The sequence below is a fragment of the Cyprinus carpio genome, chromosome B25 (assembly GCF_018340385.1).
Source record: "Cyprinus carpio isolate SPL01 chromosome B25, ASM1834038v1, whole genome shotgun sequence".
Taxonomy (NCBI): domain Eukaryota; kingdom Metazoa; phylum Chordata; class Actinopteri; order Cypriniformes; family Cyprinidae; genus Cyprinus; species Cyprinus carpio.
In genome coordinates, this window is record NC_056621.1 from 24,171,893 (window position 1) to 24,187,302 (window position 15,410).

General features: G+C 40.7%; 1 pseudogene; it reads right to left on the reverse strand.

The window, feature by feature from the left end:
* Nucleotides 1-11,216: 11,216 nt before the first annotated feature.
* On the reverse strand, nt 11,217-15,165 carry LOC122142471 (annotated as a pseudogene).
* Between the last annotated feature and the right edge of the window lie 245 nt (nt 15,166-15,410).

Genomic DNA, 15,410 nt, shown 5'->3' on the forward strand with positions numbered 1-15,410 from the left:
TCCACTGTTATGTGAGGATACTAACTATATATCTAACAGGGCAAGGTGAAACTTCCTTAAATATCTAAGCTAACAGAGTGTGTAAAATAAAGGATTGGATGGGACCAATTACTTTTATCATATTAATTCAGATAAGCAGAATATTTTACTATTGGACCAGAAAACATTACACAGAAATCTCGTTAGATTACAATTTGCAATTAGACAGATGTACTGTTTCTTCCTCTACTGTCAAAAATAGGGGTGCTTCTATTAGACAGTAACTGTCTTTTGAAAATCATATTTGCCAAGGTACAAACTACAGCATTCTTTCCATCTTAGTAAACATTGCCAAGCTACGAAACATGTTACCTGTTTCTGATGCAGAAAAAGTAGTTCATGCGTTCATTGACTCTAGATGGACTATGCAATGCCCCCCACTGCTAAGGTGGTTGTCTGATCCTCCAAGAAAACAAGCTACAGGTAGTCCAAAATGCACGGCTAAGAGTCCTTACCAGGTCAGAAAATTGATCACTTACCCCAATTTACAGTCTCTGCACTGGCTACCTATTAAGTTCTTGATCAGTTTACAAAAATTATTATTACGTAATTATAAGGCCTGAATGGCTTAGATCCTGCGTAACCTAACTAGTCTGCTACCCCGCTACAACCATCACGCTCCCCTAAGGTCACAAACCTGGACTTTGATAGTACCTGGATAGCAAAGTTCCACTAAGGGAGGTAGGAGCTTTTCGCATTGGGCTCCCCAACTTGGAATAGCCTTCCTGATAATGTTAGGGGTTCAAACTACACTTCCTCTGTTAAATTAGATTAAAAACACACCTATTTGGCCCCGCTTCAAAGAAGATCTCCTAATTGGACTGCAGTTGATCTGATCACAAATGCGCTTAGTATTCTTTGATTGTGGTAAAACTAGTAATTTTACGTGGCTGGAAAGCAGTATGCTAATATGTCTCTATTTGTTCTCTGTTTTGTAATAGTAATTTACACAAGATCCAGTCTGGATCAGAACACCTGAGAACGAGATGATGCCAACCTCTCAGAGGACCCAGATGACGCTAACCCGAGGACAACATACAGGAACTCCACAACTGCTATAAGTTTGATGCAAATTGATGTTAAGAGTGTTAATCGTTGTTTGTTTACGTCTTTATTGATTTTCTGAACAATTTTCTGCCAATGCACATAAACTGACAGTCGACCACTGATCAGCTACTACTAAATATTGTAGAAATATTTTCTGTAACGTTGCTTTGCAATGATTTATCGTAAAAAGCGGCTATAGAAATAAATTGAATTGAAACTGGAATTGAAGTGGTGACTACGTTGGCATATAGCTGCAGGAATACTTGAGCTACAAGCACCATCTAGGGAGTATACTGTCCTAACTTTGCGAGTCTGTATTCGGGTACTGTCGTCAGTATGACCCTCTGGGTTTTATTATTCCATTCACGGGCACACGTCGCTAAAAATATTCTCCAAACAAATTATTGATCGAAAAACCTAACATAGAGGAAGGGATAATCCAGATATCCCAGAGGGGATCAAGGCAGCTTGGAAGGCATGGGAATGAGAGTTGCAGATTGGTTAAGCTCCAAGTACCCTCGATGGATGGTATGGTCCAAGAACAAACTGGGAAGATCCAGTCATCAAAGAGCTTCATGTATTCTGTGACGAATCTGAAAAGGCCTATGGTTCAGTTGCCTATTTTGCTGCCTGGTAAATGGGAAATGGTGAGATTTCTATATCTCTGGTTATGGCTCGCCTTCCAGACTAGCACCGAAGAAGACCATTTCCATTCCTAGTTTGGAACTGTGTGCTGCTCTGGACCGGGGCTCAGATGACGAACCTGTTGCAAAAAAGGAACTCACCTTGTGATGCTGAAAGGGTGACACTTTGGTCTGATTCCACAACTGTGTTGGACCTGGATCCAGTCTGAATCATGTCGGTACAAGATCTTTGTGGCAAACCGATGACACGGAGATTCTTGAGTATACTAGACCAGATCAGTGGAGATATGTTGGACCCTTTAAGTAATCCAGCAGATGACATCACTTGAGGCAAGAGGCTTGATCAATTCTCCTCGCGAACTAGTTCTTGGTTTCAAAGACATTCCTTTCTATATTTGCCCTATCAGCAATGGCCAAAATCTCCAGCCTTAAGAACAGAGGAGGTTGGGACAGAGCTAAGAAAACCTTTGTTTTGTGGACTTAATCAAAACATCAGTAAAGTCTCTAAAGATATGTTATGATGCATCTCCAGTTAATACCTGGTCAGAGTTGATTGCAGCAGCTGTTGAGAACCTCTCTTTGGACTTCTTACAAGCTGAGACTAAACCTTCTCAAACACAAGCAGAATTATGTATTTTTGCGTCAAGACAAGCCCAATGGAGATTTCCCGAGGAATATAAACGCTTAAAGATGTTCATGGAGTTCCCCTCACACAATTTGGAGCCATGTTAGGAAGGGGGGGGGGTTGGTTTGTGTCACAGAGATGATCCTGTTACAGAGGCTGATAAGAGTGGGTGGACGGGCGTTCGTCAGAGCGAGGTTTGGATCTTGAAGCTATTAATATCCAATGGTTTTAGATCCTGATGAATCATGGTTACCAACTTTATTTTGGTTGCTGATATATGACTCCACTCTACTGCCATCCAGGACCACACAGAGTTGTTTGCGCAGCTCGTCGTATCGGAAAATACTGGGTTCTTGAGAGGGCGACAGTTAATAAAGAGAGCCAGAATCATGGTCTTGAATGTAGGAAAGTGGAAAGGTGTGGCTTCAGTGTCCTAGAATTGGCCGATCTACCATTTCCAGACTTTTTCGCGCTGTATAAGCAGACGCAGGGAGACCTTGTATTGGTCGAGCGGGTATGGATATTGTTTTTGGGCCTTTAAACCTCAAAGTAGGGGTCGCCGAACAGGAGAAGAGGTGGGGCATTATATTCAAATGCCAGAACTGACACGGTGTCCGGTTCTTTTAGAACTCCTCTCTGGTTTGGTGATACTGACATTTCCTTCCCTCTTAACGGCCCCTTCGAGAGATTGCAGCCCGTAGAAGGTAAGCCCTATGAAATAGTATCTGATCAAGGCAACTAATTTCAAGGGAGGAGAAAGAGAACTCCGGGGGCATTTTTTTCCCGGCAGCTTAGTTTCCTCTCTTTCCCAAAAAAAAGAATATTTGCCCAACAGCAATGCATTCAATTCTCCATCAATATCCGCCATACTCCACCACAGTTGTGGAGGTACGTTGGAGAGAGAGATACGGCCTGTTTTAAAATGGCATTAACGAGTACAGTTTTTGGGAATACAAGTAGTCTCAGAGGAAGTTTTGTATACAGTGCTCGTTGAAATCGAGGAGTTGTTACACTCAAAAACCTCTCGGCTAGTGTCTTCAAAAATCTTTCAGACCCTGGTCCAATCACACAAAAATATCCTACTGATGGGGCAGCGGGAATGCAATCTCTTCCACAAGATGATGTATGCAGATTCAGAAACTACTTACCCGTAGGAATGGAGAACACGCCAAATTCTTGCAGATCGATTCTGGGGTAGCTTTGTTCGAGATTATCTTCCAAGTCATTCAGAATCGCGTCAAAAGTGGAACTTGATGGTAATCACCTATTGCTCCTTCTGCTGTCGTCATGATTGTGGAACCTCAGCTTTCCTCGGGACACTGGCCTATAGGGACTGTCAGTAAGATTTTGCCAAGTTCTGGATGGACAGAGTGAGAGTTGCTGATAATTTTCAGCAAAGGGAAATATTTGATTCGTCCAGGTCAGCTGTTTGATTGTTTTCTTTGCCTGAATTAACTGATGCTGATAATTCAATCACATGAACTTTCTGTAAATGCAAATATGTTAACATATATCAAAAACCAATATGTAAATGTTTTAGTCTCTCTTGTTTGAAACCAAAAGGCTGTAGTTTAGGCTACAACAGCATTTACACTGCAGGTCCATGGATGTGCCCAAATCGATTTTCTGACTATATCCCATTTTTTTTTACGACCCCGCTTACATCATCTTTTAAAAAGTGACCCCGTATCCTGATTTTTTTTTGCATTTACACTGTACACTGCAGAAACTACCAAACGTAGACTGTTCTGACTCCGGAAAAAGGAAGTAAAAACAGCACGAAATACAATGGATGAACGATGCAAATAAAATTATGCAGTGTTTTTGCTTTCCACATATTTTGAAAAGTCAACAAAAAAAAAAAATTCAGCAAAACATTGGTCTTGTACGGCGGAGAAAAAAGTGCTTTTAAACCGTGGCCGTCCCCATATCTCGTGAAATGTCTTCAAACACGGATTTATTTCTGTAAAAACCCTGCATTTTTTGCCTGCCACTGTCTCTTTGCCCCAAAGACTTAAAGACATGAAACCCTCCACATTGCTTGCTCCACTGTGTGTATCCTTCGTCCTCAAATCGCGCCTATAATAAGTCATTAACATGATCTCAGTTGGTGTGGTGTCCACTTGAGTTGACATCACTTTTTTAATGACGTAGGACTCGCATTTTACTGGAGAATAGGCTTTATTTGAGATGAGAAAATCTAATCTGCGCAGAACTGATCACCGCGAGATGCATGTCGGTTAGAAAATTGTCCGAGTTACGTCCGCCTTGATCTGATGTGATGCTGACGTGTGCCAAAAAACTCTCGCGACAGCGATGGGCGGGCTGTGTCGACGGTTGAGCAGTCGAGCGCAGTTGTCGCTCGAGCCACCGACTGCGACTATTCAAAAGCATGATGGGTAAACGACTGACTGACGACCCACAGCTTCATGTGCTCATTGGCTGAGAATGTGAACTGATACGTTTTCTCTTTATTCTAAGAATTAGATTAACCATTTATTTATCTTATTACATACGATCTAAACAAAAAACAAAACACGCCTAGTGAAGTTAAGAATTAGGACATACGTGTATATTTTAATTTAATTGTTCTCTTAATTAGAATTCTTCCTTGTAATTTTTTTCACTTTATTTTTATTGGGTATGTTTGGGTGTGGGGTGTGAATTAATAATCAAAATCCATTAAAAAAATATACATTGCACACATACATATCTAAATGGACCTGTTTGAGCCATTATGTGCCTAATCTTTGTGTGGTTTTTCATCTGAGAAGTGTCCGGGTCTGGCTTAAAAACAATGGGAAGAAATTCTGCAAAAATGTTTGCTACAAAACAGCTTTGACTGGTATAGTATGGAAAAATACTATGGACATGAATGGTGGCAGAAACCTGCATTGTTTTGCAAAACTTCTTCTAAAATTTCCTCTCCTTTGTGTTCAGCAGAACAAAGGAATTGTGATGGCACATGATGACAAAAAACAGTGGTATTTCGATTACATCCACTCCATCTGTCATAAAAAACCGCGACGGCGATCATCCTCCATGCTGACAATCGGAATTGGGTCACTTGAACCATGCAGTGTAAATGGGGGCCTTAGACATGAACTTGTTGTGGAATTGTTGCGTTGTTGACAGCATGTAAGTTTCCTCTTTTTGATTGTTAGTTTACAGGATTGTGTTTGATATGATATATTGAATAAATTCTTTGATGTTATACTCATTTGATTTGCTACAAGCTGATTTTCAGAGTGTATGATTTAAGATTACAATTGTGTTTGTAGTTCATTAATGGTCTTGCTTATGGGTTTTTTTAGAACCAACAATTACCATTAACTGCCATCTGAAAAAATGTCTAGTCCTGCATGTCACCAAAATAAACTGGGAAAGTACTTGATGACTGAATGAGTTTTAATGGACCCACCATTCCAGTAGTAACCGCCAAATCAGCCTAGAAATCTCTGCAAAATTTCTACAATTATGCTTGTTAGATATCAATCAGGAAGCATGGTGTTGGCTTTCACTGTTATGCTGATGATACTCAGCTCTATATTTCTTTGTGGCCGTGGTGAAACATACCAATTTGAAAAACTAATGGAATGCTGACATAGTCAATATAAAAAACTGGATGACTAGCAATTTCCCACTGCTATCCATTTTTACCCCCCTCCGAACCCCCAAACTTACCAAATCACAGAAAAAACTGTCTGAAAAATTTAATTTTTTCTTTCTAATTATTTTTTTGGTGCAATTCAAATCTATTTTGTGCAGTTCTTCTCTATGCTCACTAGACCCTTTTCACACACACTGCTGTATGTACATAATCCCACAAAAGACTCAAAAGAATATGTGTATGTTTACATTCTCATGCACTACAAATCATCTTGCACTGTTTCCCAGCCAGCTGCTTGACTTACAATGTTTCTCATTGCACATGTACAGTATTATGTGAACCATTCATATAGTCTATATATATATTTTTTTAGTCTATTTATAGGTTAACATTTATATATAGTACAGGTCCTTCTCTTCTCAAAAAATTAGCATATTTTGATAAAAGTTTCATTATTTTCCATAATGTAATGATAAAAATTAAACTTTCATATATTTTAGATTCATTGCACACCACCTGAAATATTTCAGGTCTTTTATTGTTTTTAATACTGATGATTTTGGCATACAGCTCATGAAAAAAACCCAAATCTCAAAAAATTAGCATATTTTCATCCGACCAATAAAAGAAAAGTGTTTTTAATACAAAAAAAGTCAACCTTCAAATAATTATGTTCAGTTATGCACTCAATACTTGGTCGGGAATCCTTTTGCAGAAAATTACTGCTTCAATGCGGCGTGGCATGGAGGCAAATCAGCCTGTGGCACTGCTGAGGTGTTATGGAGGCCCAGGATGCTTCGATAGCGGCCTTAAGCTCATCCAGACTGTTGGGTCTTGCGTCTCCCAACTTTCTCTTCACAATATCCCACAGATTCTCTATGGGGTTCAGGTCAGGAGAGTTGGCAGGCCAATTGAGCACAGGAATACCATGGTCAGTAAACCATTTACCAGTGGTTTTGGCACTGTGAGCAGGTGCCAGGTCGTGCTGAAAAACGAAATCTTCATCTCCATAAAGCTTTTCAAGAAGATGGAAGCATGAAGATGCTCCAAAATCTCCTGATAGCTAGCTGCATTGACCCTGCCCCTTGATAAACCCAGTGGGCCCAACACCAGCAGCTGACATGGCACCCCAGACCATCACGGACTGTGGGTACTTGACACACTGGACTTCAGGCATTTTGGCATTTCCTCTCCCCAGTCTTCCTCCAAGACTCTGGGCACCTTGATTTCCGAATGACATGCAAAAATTTGCTTTCATCCAAAAAAAAGTACTTTGGACCACTGAGCAACAGTCCAGTGCTGCTTCTCTGTAGCCCAGGCCAGGCGCTTCTGCCGCTGTTTCTGGTTCAAAAGCACACGCCTGTGCACGGTGGCTCTGGATGTTTCTACTCCAGACTCAGTCCACTGCTTCCGCAGGTCCCCCAAGGTCTGGAATCGGTCCTTCTCCACAATCTTCCTCAGGGTCCGGTCACCTCTTCTCGTTGTGTGCAGCGTTGTTTGCCACACTTTTTCCTTCCCACAGACTTCCCACTGAGGTGCCTTGATACAGCACTCTGGGAACAGCCTATTCGTTCAGAATTTCTTTCTGTGTCTTACCCTCTCGCTTTGAGGGTGTCAATGATGGCCTTTCGGACAGCAGTCAGGTCGGCAGTCTTACCCATGATTGCGGTTTTGAGTAATGAACCAGGCTGAGAGTTTTTAAAAGCCTCAGGAATCTTTTTGCAGGTGTTTTAGAATTTAATTAGTTTATTCAGATGATTAGGGTTAATAGCTCGTTTCGAGAACCTTTTCATGATATGCAAATTGTTTGAGATAGGAATTTTGGGTTTTCATGAGCGGTATGCCAAAATCATCAGTATTCAAAACAATAAAAGACCTGAAGTATTTCCAGTTGGTGTGCAATGAATGTAAAATATATGAAGTTAATTGTTATCATTACATTATGGAAACTAATGAACTTTTATCACAATATGCTAATTTTTGAGAAGGACCTGTATATTCATATTCAAAATCTGTCAGTTAGGTTAGTTGTGTATAGGTAGTGTTTATGTGAAGCCTTGTATAGTGTTGTATTTTTTTTATTATTATTTATGTATAGGTAGACATTTATATAAAGTTTATGTAAAGTCAAAATCTGTCTAGTAGTTAATTGTGTAATAGGTGTAGTATTATGTGGGGGGGTAAGCATTCGTATAGTCCTGGTATTTTTCGTTTAGCTTATGTATAGGTAACGTTTATATGAATAGTATATTTATAGTCAAAATCTGTCAGCAGGTTAGTGTATAGATTATATAACTGTTTACTTCATTGTTGTATGTCTGTATTTATGTAGCACTGTGGTCCTGTGAGGCACAACACTGTATCACTGTATGTCCACACATGTAGTGGATTGACAATAAAGCTCAACTTGAACTTGAATTTAAATTCTGAAGAAAAAAAAAAAACAGAGGTTAATCTGAGGTCACTGTAGCCCCCAGATCCAGTCTGTATCCAGATCAGATGGTCACTGCAGTCACCTGGATCCAGTAGTATCCAGATCAGATAGTGGATCAGTGCCTAGAGAGGACCTCTACAGCCCTGAAAGACAGCGAGAGACCCAGACAACTAGATGAGCCCTGATAGGGGTAAGTGCTGCACTAACCAAATGAGACAGGTCACTCTTTCTCAACCATATGCGCACTAGACCGATCGGTTGAACCCCTTCGGTTTGAAGCGCAGTCATGGGGGGGAGCAGTATTTAGGCTGTATATTTTTATCAGGATATTTTATTCTGCAGAAATAAACAGAGTACAATGACCTTTTTGGACAGACGTCTCTCCACTTCACTCTGCCCAGAACATTTCAAAGTATTTTTGTCTGTAGAATTTTTCTTCTTTAATCCATTACCTGTGTTTCCAAAACGGCCTTTTAAATCCAAGGTCTAATGAATCTATTGGTCCGTGACATCAGTCTTAGTAGATCTTGGATCTGTATCCTTCCATCCTGTCTTGCTTTTAAAAAGTTGAGACTATGATGGCTGAGAAGAATCTTTTAAATGGTATTTTTACCTGTAAATGCTGATGCCCCCATGTGACTACATTGTCACAGTATCACAAGCAACACTTCAAGTAAATACTCCTACACAGGTATATCCTTCAAAGCCTTTGAAGAAAGGTCAGAAAAAGAAAACAAAAGGACAACCCAAAGAAAGCACCTCGAACACAAAAAAGAACCTTTACCACTGCAGTGCCACCTTCTGATAAGCACCACCCAGCCAGTGTCAGCTACACCACAGAGGAGGCCAAACGTCACTGCAATTCCAGCCCTGTATAAAACCACAAAGCACACTGTAACAAACAAGAAGAGGAGAGCAATACTGCACAGATGACAAAGTCAAATAAACAACACAATAACACAAACAATATTTCATATAATCCATTAAATCAAATATCTGATCAAACAGAAAAAATAAGACATGGAACTAACAGGAATGCATCTAATCCTTCTTCGCCAGGGCCAGCGTTCCCCCCTCGAGGACAAATACATGTGAGTTTTTGGACTTGGCATACCACTGTTGTGAAAAGGTGGAGGAGGAGGCCACTGTGACCAAGGTTTCCCTTAAACAGGGTTTTTTTTGGGGGGCTATGCTGCTCAAGCTTGGGTCTCCACTCACAATATCGGCCTGCATTTTCTCTTCCCATGCCCTTCCAGTAATGGGCCATACACACTTCTCCCTTTTCCTCCCGAGGCGGCGGCACACGCTCCAGTCCATGAGTCTGCTCTAGAGCACGCTCAATCCCAGAATTCAGTTCTGTGTTGGTACCAGCCCTTTGAGCTCCTTGCCTGTCCCCGTCACGGCCACGGAGGTCGTCCCTGAACTCTCTGCCTGTCCTGATACAGCCACAGGGGCTGTTTCTAAACTTTCTGTGCTGTTTTGTTTCAGTAAAGTCTGATCAACTGGTGGTCCCCCAGCTCTGCTTGCATAGCCATTGTGGTGGTCCAAAGCACTATTTGGTCCTGAATGTAGGACTAGAGATATGTCCTATTAAATAATAATTACATGTATTGGGGCAATGGATTGTTAGGCTACATTAATTAGGGCAACCGGAACTGGGAAAAATCTTCCCACAACATCCGATGTGCATCATAAAAGAAAAATGGCATCTGCACTTATATTAGTCTGCCTGCCTCACCCTTATCCAAGGTTACTGAAGTCATCTGGATCTAGACAACATCCAGTCCAGATAGTGGCCCTGCACCCAGGAACAATCACAACACAGCCCTTCATGGTCCACAAAGATTTCAACGAGCCCTCAGGAGCCCCTCAAGGTTTTTGTCTCCATTTCTGTAACCTGATGGAGTTTGGCTTTCTTTGCCACTATCTTGCTTTGTTGGGGATCTAAAAGACACTTAGTAATTTATGAATTGACTGACACCAGACGGGAATGGACGGATAAGAACAAAACTTGAACTAAATGAAGCTGGATGTCTGTAGAGCTGCTTTACAGCTGAATCACACTACTGAGATCCACTGAGTCAATAGCAGAAAAATGACATCGCTTTTTGTAGAAATGTCTATAACTAAACTGAACTCTTTTCAGATTGATGGACTTCACACTGTTATTGATCTTACTGAATCAACACCGGCTTGCTTAATTGGTGTCTGGAAGACTTGACTCCATCGGATAATTACAAACTTAAACAGAATTAAGATGGGTGAAGGCCCTATCATCTTCCGTAGAATTGCTTTCGCTTGCATCTTGCAACATCGGCATCGGAATTGAACTGAATTGAATTAATATGGAACTAACTGGAGCTGAAAAACAACATTGCTGGTTTTTGTAGAAATGTTTATAGCTGATTGATTAACTTTTTTATCGCCTTTCTTATTGTCTTTTCAAGCTGCTTTATAAGCAGAATCTCTATAGTGTTTTCATAACTGATTCTGCTGTCCCATGTTTATCTCTGTGAATCTACTTTGACACAATCTTTATTGTATAAAGCTCTATAGAAATAAAGGTGACTTGTGTATTGTTCTTTAGGATTAATGGTGAAGTGAATTGGCAAAGTGGAAATGATTGAAGGGTGTGGATTAAGCATTAAATAAGATGTGTTTAATTAGTGATGCACATTCCATTATGCAAGAATTAACATAAACTCTGAATTAATATTGAATAATATATGTACATGATATAATTCTGTTACATCTAGACATACACATAGCATATTACCTTAAATTCATTTTCAAATAAATTTTTACATGTGTTTGACATCAAAGTGTTTGGTCGTTTGGTTTATCCACCTGCACATCAGCGTTTGGAGTAGACCACATCTATATGAAGAAATACAAATATCAATTAGATATACAATATATACATGAGACAGACACACTCATCACACAGACATTAGCTGCACACTAAACCTCTGTGGTAATCCAGATGCTGTTTTCATAGATGGGATACAAGAGGTTCTCCTGTTCACTACGCAGTTTTCTCGCACGGAGAACGTCTCGCACGCACTGATAGATGGTACGAGTACTGGCACTAGTGCAAAACACACATGACCAATACAATCTGATTTAATATACTTGTGTTGTGTGTGTGTATTCTCTCTGGTTTTAAAAGGCAGTGGTGTGTTTTTACAGATAAAGCGCTCACCTCCGTCTGCACCATGTGTGTGCGATGAAGCCTCAGATCGAACACAGCACTCGTAGATGTCCACCGTGTCTCTAGTGTCCAGCTGCTGAAGGACTCTGTCAAGAGCGATAAAGGTTCCGGTGCGCCCCCCACTCCAGCACTGTCAGAGATAAAATAGTGCACAGAGATAAACACTCTTTCGTCAGGAAAAGATCTATGTACTAGATTTGCTAAAGTTGCTTTGCCGCAAGTATACCAGATTTTGACCAGAATGTCCTACTTTGCTAACTTTGAATTATGTTTGTCAATACTACTCTTAGACAGACAGATATTTGCAAGCTTTGGAGAGCTGTTTCCATTTGGGACAGTGCCTAAGTTAGACAACTTCAGTCTTGGAGGGATTTTCAGAGGGGACTACACAAGATTATGATCAAGGTGATCTTGTAATAATGACTGTTCTGTCCACCTGCGATTGCACTACAGTTGGCTCCAGAGAAGGGTGTCCGGTTGATATAGTCTCTCACAGTCCAGCACCCAAACTGAATGAGCGATTGTGTGTGTGATCTCTGGAACGCCGGATCCGGGCACACCAGTGTAATGAAACTGACGCACGATTCGGGAATAGCTCAGCTGTTCCTCCTGTACAGACATGCCACACAGCTCATTAGTGTTTGCCTATATGAATTCATCGGTGAGGAACAGAGAACATTATACCCACATACAGATCTTGAATTCTCGGATTGGGTCCACTCGGGCAGCACGGACTCAGACTGCATCTGGCCCGACCAGATACCCCATAGTACAGCGGCTCCTGATCAAATGGGCCAGTTAATGGTCAACAATTCACCTAAATAAGAGTGTCACAACACAAATTCATTGAGTTGAAGCCAAAGAGCCTGTATGAGCAGAAGAATCATGTGTCATCATATGGACGTACCCCTTCCTTTCTCAACACATTGTGTCACCATAACTAGGTTGTGCACATTCTGCTCCCAGACCATCTTCCAGAAATCATCTTTAGTGCCGGGCAAAGGACCCTGAGTCGCTAATATACTACCCGTCTGAATTTATTCCCCTAGAAAAAGAAAACCATGTGATAGTTTAGCTAAGTGTCTCTGGCTAGCCTTAGGGATAGAACAAGCACTTACGTATATTTTTCTGCTCACCACTGCTCAGATATTTTACGTTTAGTACCAATAGCATTTTACTTTACACTATAGTTTTGTTGCTATTTATACTGAGTGAGAAACTATATCTATCCACTATTTACCACAGCATTTTTGATAAAAATCCATGTGCCAAATGCTTTTTAATTGAAATATGTATACTACTAAAACACACAAACCCTACCTGGCAAACTATAGCCTCAAAAATGCCATGCACATAATATTTTTTTTTTGGTCCCGTATTCAAACATGCCGTTTTTGTATGCAAAGCCATAATTTTGACATTTTTTATTAATGTACTTCCATGGCCAAAGATCTTACAGGAATATAGCTGGCATTAATATAATCTGAGCAGGGAGGTCATCATCAACATAGGACCGCTTCACCCGTGTAGAATCATCTGTTCAAGGAACAACGTCAAAATACATTTAGAAAAGTTGTATTACAATAATTTTAGACATTTTAACAAAAACACTCTGATTTGCCTAGACGTACAAGGCAGTTAGTATTGTTGTAGCGATTTTTGCCTGTTTTCAGGCAATAACGCTGCGTCTTGAGGTTGGTTATGACCAACATCCTTCAGGTCCTGAAAGCAGAACAAAGAATTATGTGTTCATGTCTGAAACATTCCAAATATCATATTATTAGAAATGGAAGATACTGTCTTTTACCTCATATTCCTCAAGAAAGGAGGTAGTTGGAGTCGTCTGCTCGAAGTTTTAGCTAAATGTGATCAAAATGTGTGATGCTTGAGGGGACTGTAAGTTGGAAAAGACATAAAACACTATCTTACAATATCATACACAGAAAGAAATCAAGAGTTCATTCAAAGAACATACGGTATACTGAAAATATCACAAAAATATCCCGCTCTGGGATGTAGTACAGTACCCTTGAGACACGATCGGTTCCTAAAACACAGGAGAAATAACACTGTAATAAGAATTTATGCTGTTGTTAAATGCCATTTACTAATATGTAATTTGTTTAAGTTAAATGCTAGATATAAATGCAGTCACTCTTACACCTCTAACAAGGACGTGACTTCCCGAGGTTGTCTTTCTCTCCTCAAACCATTCTGGACCACAGGCTCTTGTGCACTCCTGGAAAAAGACGACCAAAAACCGGCCTTCACTAACTCGCCATCTCAGTATCTAAATTAGATATTGTTCTGCTCCTCAGCTAAAGTCAATTCTAGCTCATCACGCCAATCAAAGTCATCGCTAACTCTAAACCAGTGGCTCTCAGACTCTGGCCCTCACGAGGTCCACTGTGCCTGCAGAGTTTGGCCACCAGCTCTAATCAAAACACACCTGGAACAAGCTCCTCAAGGTCTTCAGGGTTACTAGAAGGTTACTGGCAGGGGAGTGTTTGATCAAGACAAACTGATGAGACCCCTGCTCTAAACCACTATTTAACCCCATCAGCTCTAACTCAAAATGCCCCTGATTCATCATAAAACTCATCATTATTGTCACTGACACATCATGCCAAAACACACCACAAACTGTATCAACATATCTGTCAACATGAATCAGTTCACTATTCATTTTTCCTGGCTAACCTGTCATTACTTGTCATAGAACTGTCACCACCACAAACTAGAAGTGTTGCAAAATGCAAAAATTTCTATAGATACTCTGAACACTGGTATTGTAAATTCTCTGGTTCAAGCCCCCTACAAACTGTTATCACTCACTACCCGTAATACCATTATGTAGGAAATTCATCATCAGTAACCCCTCCAGTTTTGCGTTTGGGGTAAGGGGTCAATGATTGTTTAGGACAGGACATGGTATTTAAGTTTTTAGCTTTAATGCTTCCTAAATATTGACTTTTGATGGCTTTTAATAAAGTGCCCAAAGTGTAAAGCAGGATCTCCACTTTTGTGGACTTTCGGTCTGCAGATCAGCAGAGACAATTAAACCCACCATGGTTGGCGAGAGGAAGAGTCCAGCGCTGAACCCTGCGATAACCACACTCAATTGGCTTTTTTTTTCTGAACACAAAAATCTGAACCAATTAAACCAAGCACCACAAATCAGCCTTTAATAGGGTCAAAGCCACATGTAATAGCCTGCGTGTCTGTCTTGATGGGCTCGGACAGGTATGTATTCGCAGTATAGAGTGCAGTGGAGATCCTCGTTGAGTTTGGTAAAACGCTCGTACACTGACAGTCTGAGAAATCAACAAAGACAAACAGTCAAGAGATCAACAACAATCACCTGACTGCAGACTAAAATATTAGTGACAGCACGCCATTTGACGCATTCACAGGTATTTGTTCAACACATTGGCGATATAAGCATGGATGGGTTGAGCATCCTAGAATCCATATTGTGTTCAAGGGCCTAAATGCTGAGGTTTAAGGATAGGTTTAACCCTTTAAAACTCACATTGTCCGTTTCCTTGAGGACATGGTTAAGTTTGGACACACCGGTCATGTAGGACACACCCCATTAGCAACAAAACAAAGCACAGGCTGTTGTCTGACTGTAGCATCAGATTCATCACCTGGTATGAGTGTCTTGGGTTTCAGTGGGCCCAATCACAGAAAGATGGCCTGGTGTTGAGGATGCTGCCAGCCGATGGTTTCGGGTCACATCGTCCTCCCAGATGCTCCATTGCCCGACCCCAGGTGAATCTCAAACCTCCTGCAACGTG